The sequence below is a fragment of the Lactuca sativa genome, chromosome 2 (assembly GCF_002870075.4).
Source record: "Lactuca sativa cultivar Salinas chromosome 2, Lsat_Salinas_v11, whole genome shotgun sequence".
In the NCBI taxonomy this organism is placed as follows: Eukaryota; Viridiplantae; Streptophyta; class Magnoliopsida; order Asterales; family Asteraceae; genus Lactuca; species Lactuca sativa.
In genome coordinates this window covers 24236805-24242625 of record NC_056624.2, presented here as the reverse complement: position 1 = coordinate 24242625, position 5821 = coordinate 24236805, and the positions used below count along the sequence as shown (strand labels likewise).

Here is a 5821-nt window from a genome sequence, read left to right as displayed (position 1 = left end):
ATAATAATTCGGTTTTGTTGAAAACCAATCCAAAAATCCGAATATCCGAACCAAATAGTCCAATCCAAATTGTCCAATTGGATAATTCGGTTTTATCCGAATAGTGAACAGCCCTACAAATAAACATAAATAAGTTGCTATTTTTTAAAAATAAACAATTCTATTTCGTAATATAACCATAAAATAAAAATGTATTTTGAAAGTACATTGTCAAACGTTGGATTATACTTGCGTAGACCAATGTTGCGCATGGTTAACTATATGTAGCTGTTTCCGGTGTCACAAGTAAAAAATGTTTGAAGGTAGTTTGTGGCGATGAAAGGTCGTTCAACTAATAAAACAAAAAATATTATCTACAAAGAGGTCATTCAACGACTATATATATTTACCAACCTCAGTGTATTTTATACACATTTCAATAATATCAATAACCCTGATTTTTTTATAATTATTCTGCAATATCTATATACATTTATATTTTATTTATGCGTTTTCCTGTATTTAACGCATATCATAATCTAGTATATTAATAAAGAGGGGAAACACTGTAGCAAAGCAAGGAGCATGATTGCTCCCAAGTTTACAATGAAAAAAGAAAAATTACAGGTAAAATAAAAATAATTAACGTTTTAGGTGTTCAAATAGTGAGTAGAGTTAGGGAGAATATATAAACCACCTTAAAATACGTTTGTATCATATTAATAAATTTTATTGGTAAATATTTTTCTCAACTACTATGCCAGGGTTAAAAAGTAAAAACTCTCTAAAATTGGCTACGTCGTCGTTTTCACAGTTTTCGCGGGAACACGACGTTGAAATCATCTTTTCGCGCTTTTCTCTCCTTTTATGCAAACCCTAGAAATTTCTTCCCACAACCATCTTCCAAAATCAAAATGTCGGAATACATTCCTTTCGAAATCCAAGTGGATATCATCAAAAGACTTCCTTTGAAGTCATTGGTTCGATTCAGATCCGTTTCAAAATCATGGAAGTCTTTGATCGATAGCTCTGAGTTTATTGCTGGTTACAGTGTCCGCTAAACTCATCAACAGCGTCTACTTGTATGGTACAAAGGTGCAGCAGACAGCAAGAAAAATATGTTTCGTTTGTCGATGGCGAAACTTTTAGCCAACAAGATCTCGCTCCAGCTGTTCCTATGCTCTCTAAATTTTTAGTCGATTTAGAAATAGTGGGTAGCTCTCAGGGATTGTTGTGTTTGCGCGGTTATTATGAAGATCCAGGTCATCCTCGTTATAAATTTCCAACAGAAATGGCTGTTCTTTTTAGGGGTGAGCAAAAACCGAACCGTTAAAAGAAAAACCGCAAAAACCGCAATAAACCGAAACCGAAAAACCAAAACAGACGCAAAAACCGATGGTGCGGATTTTAATTTTTTGAAAAACCGAATTTATTGGTGCGGTGCGGTTTTTATCTAGAAACCAGACCACCAAAACCGAACCGCACCGCAAACTTATTAACAATAAAATAAATCACTAATTTATATTATACAATTATACATATTATTTAAAAAACTAATAAGTTATAATTTATACATATATTATATATTGAACATGACGGTAATTAGTAATTATGTATTAGGTTTAACATGTGAGTTTGTCACTTTGTGTTTATGACTTAATGATTATGTGTAAAATGTAAACACTATGTGGGCTACACTTGCAAGCTTGTAACTTTTAAGCACAAATTGAATAAAAAATGAGCTTGGGAATATAGGTTGTAAATGAAGTGATCAAGTAAACAGCATAAAAAACTCAAAATTACAGTTTCTAAATGTGAGAAAACGAAATGACAGCATGTCATACAATCATAAATCTTTGCATGAACACCACGGTTAAAAAAATCGTACCTGTAAACATAAAAAACCACACCGTATGTTTGACTCGGTTTAAAACCGACACCGAACCGGTACAAACCGAAACCACACTCAAAAACCGCAAAACCGAACCATTGAAAACCGCACCCAACGGTTTTTAGAATTCAAAAACTGCACCTTGCGGTTTGCGGTTCGGTTTGGCCCTAAAACCGCATCAAACCGCACCATGCTCACCCCTAGTTCTTTTCAATCCTTGTATTAGGAAATCAGTTTGTATAACTATGCCAAGTGATTTGCTTTCGTTAGGAACTGTTCTTGGTTTTGGGGTTTGTCCAACCACTAACGACCCTACGATTGTGAAGATTACAGATGTTTGTAATGATTTTGGAACGGAAGTTAGGTCTCCCATTGTTGAGGTTTTTAAATTGAGCAGAGGGAGTTGGAGAATTCCGTGTAGCAATCTGCCTAAGAAATCAATTCAGGTTACATTGTCTCATATAGCTATCCATAGTTATATTTATTGGTTGGGTTTTGATATAAATGTTTCTACCAATGGATTCGAAACACAAAAAAATCTGATTATTTCATTCGATATGAATACCGAAGAATTTAGGGTTGTAGACCTACCAGATAGTACGAGGTATACAGGACATACAATGATCGCAAACCACAAAGCTTTGAAGTTTGTGCAGTATGGATTATGGATCATGCTCTTCCGAGTATGTTTACAAAGCTGTTCACCATTAACGATGTTGATATTAATCCTGTTCCAAATTTATTTCTATCTCAAAAGATTTTGGGATTTACAAAGAATGGTAAACTTATAATGGAAACACAAGATGATTATTACATAGAGGGAGTTGATCTTGCTTTCTATGAACCCAACTTAGAGCACATCAATGATATTGGGATTAATGGAAAAGATGGTTCATTATTCGTTAGCTCTTACAAGGAAACACTACTTCTGCTTGATAAGTTGGATTGTAGTGTTTTATTCTAAGATTACCTATATGTTCATGTAGCATACTGCTGATCTTGTAGTAGAATTGCTAAATTTTCTAATATATCAAAGTAATGTTTTCTCACATGAAACATATTGAAATGGATAGCGTTGTAACATTGAAATGGATAGAAGTGCTAAATTTTCTAATATATTCTTGCATATTCCAATGGTTCTTTAGACGAACACGAAGTTATTCTTTTGCAGAAGCTAAGCTTATTAAGTGATTGTATTTTAAGTCAGAGGGTGGTGTGTTCTTGAAACTATCAGCTAGATTGTAGTTATAAATGATGTAAAACTTTGGAATTTGTGATCCATGCATTGTGACAGGTTTGAAGGTTCGATTTTGATCTCTCATAATAAAATTAAACAACTTTAGGCATTTTAGCTATAGCAATTAGCAAACGTTTGACTGGAGGGTAGCTATCTTTTGACTTGAGTAGAGGTTCACTTGTATATACTATATAGTAAATCATTATCCTACAGAAGCGTTCTATTCTCCTAGGTCTGAAGAACATGTTTTGGCTGATTCAATCAAGATCCAAGTCATCCTTTTGTCCTATCACTAATCACCCTACCATTGTCAAGATTAAAAATTTTGATACGTATTTTACAACCGATGATGATAGTTCTCCTGTGGTTGAAGTTTTTTATATTGAGTAGATGTAGTTGGAGAAATCCATCTAATAATCTGCCTAAGAAATCAATTCAAGTTACATGGTCTTAGATAGATATAGATAATTTTATTTATTGGACTGCTTTTGATCAGGATGTTGATACAGATTAGGGATGTCAAAAACCCCAGTAGGACCCTGATACCATACGAGACTAAATTTTTAAAAAAAAAAACCGGAAGTGGGAGCGGAGGCGGGAGCAGAATTAAACCCTGCTTATTTTTGGGACCAGGGTCGGGAGTTGGTATTTCCGTCCCGTACTCCCGCGGGGGCCCGATTGTACATTTATGTAAAAAATATATATTTAATATAAAATATATACAAAATAGATTTTCTAATTTTATGTTTTTGTTATGTTTCACTTTCCCATTTCCAATTAATGGATATTGAAAATATAGTAAATTGATCATATATTTTTAACAATGTAGGTATTTTATATTTGTAATGTTGGATTTGTCGTATTTTATATTTGTAAGATTGTTGGAATTGTCGTTTTGTAATGTTGATTTTTAATTTTTTTTAGTTTCTAAAAGATTAAGTTTTAAGCTTTTAAAGGTATTAAAAATACTCTTTCTAGCCTAAACCAAAGTACTTGTTTAGCAAAAAAAAATCGAATTTTAAGCCTATAATGTAACGACCCATTTTTCATGTCCAAGAATTTCATTTTTCAAAAAATACTTAGTAAAATCATTTGCAAATAAACATTGTCTAATCAGAACATTTCATAAACGTAAACCATATCTGAAAACCAAAACATGTAATCAATCAAAATGTCAGAGTGCAAATCCGAGAACAATCCCATAAATGCGAAAAACAGTGTGTATATGATGTGACGCTACCGCGCCAGCTCCTTCCCCTTCGACGAAGAGGTACCTGAAACCAAAACTGTAAACTGTAAGCACGAAGCTTAGTGAGTTTTCCCACTATACCACATACCATATAATCACATAACGTACATATATTGTCTGACATATCTGGGTGCCCGACCTACCCCTTCGGTCCTCTCGACCGGATAATGGCTAGCATATATGGGTGCTGGCCTCCCCTTCGGTCCTCACGATCGGATACTGACTAGCATATCTGGGTACTGGTCTCCCCCTTCGGTCCTCTCGAACGGATACTGGGGACTAATTCACCCCCCGGCTACTACCACATAACACACATCACATAATCTATCTAGCATGGCTGGGCATGACAACCCCTTCGACCCTATCGACCGGTAATCTGGGGACTATCTCACCTACTGTCACTAGCACATAGCATCATATCATACTAGCACATAAACATATCAGGCAGTAGCAAACCTAGATGAATATCATGGAGACAATTATCTAATCATACAACTCCCACTGATGGGCCGGCATTGTGGCCGTAGACCCACCTCTACTGGAAGGTAACTCACCTCGTAATAGCTGCTGATCTGCGTGGGAACTGTCTGCCTGCTGCTTCGGAATTCCTCCGGCTGTAATTTCCCACATAACACTCAATCAAACACTGCTAACTGCCCTTGGGGTAAAATGAACATTTTACCCCTGACCAAGTCAAAGTCAAAGTCAACTACCTAACTCACCGAGTTGGCTCGCCAACTCGCCGAGTCCCTATCCTTCCCATTTGTCCTCATACCCGACTCTACTCGTCGAGTTAAGCGATGACTCGACGAGATCTCCTTCTAAACTGATGTCTAATGATCCTTCATCCGAATCGCCGAGTTATATAAACAACTCGTCGAGTTCATCTTCATCCGATGAACACTCTATACTGTGACTCGTCGAGTTGTATGAACAACTCGTCGGGTCTGTTCTTGAGGCAAGAAGATTGCCTTGGGCTCGCCGAGTCAGGGCATTGACTCGCTGAGTCCCTCCATTATTGGTTCTGGCTCCCGACTCACTGAGTCCACCTCTGGGTTCCTAGGGCTTGATTAACACATAAAGTTTCCAACTTTACGTGTATATAATCATCAATGGAGGTTTTAAGGCTCAAAACACACTAAAAGGGGTAGCTCTAAGGCTTCATGCAATATGGCCCCATAAAGATATTAGATTCAGGCTTCTGGAACTCAAACATAGCTAGATCTAGTGGCTATTCAACCCATTATGATCCCTACACTACTATCAAGCTTGAAAATGGCTCAAGAATAGCTTTAATGGGGATTCAAGCATATAAATAGAATAGATCTGAATTGTACCTCAATGAACTCTGGATTAGGTCTTAGAGCCTTACTCTTCACCTTTTCTTTTGGTCTTTCCTTCCTTCTCTTCTTCAATCTTCAAGGAACAAGCACATAAACACTTCAAAACACAAGGAGAGGGTTAG

At 36.3% G+C, this 5821-nt stretch overlaps 1 pseudogene; it reads left to right on the top strand.

Moving 5' to 3' along the window:
• Nucleotides 1-871: 871 nt before the first annotated feature.
• Nucleotides 872-2838, top strand: LOC111888724 (uncharacterized; annotated as a pseudogene).
• Nucleotides 2839-5821: the final 2983 nt, after the last annotated feature.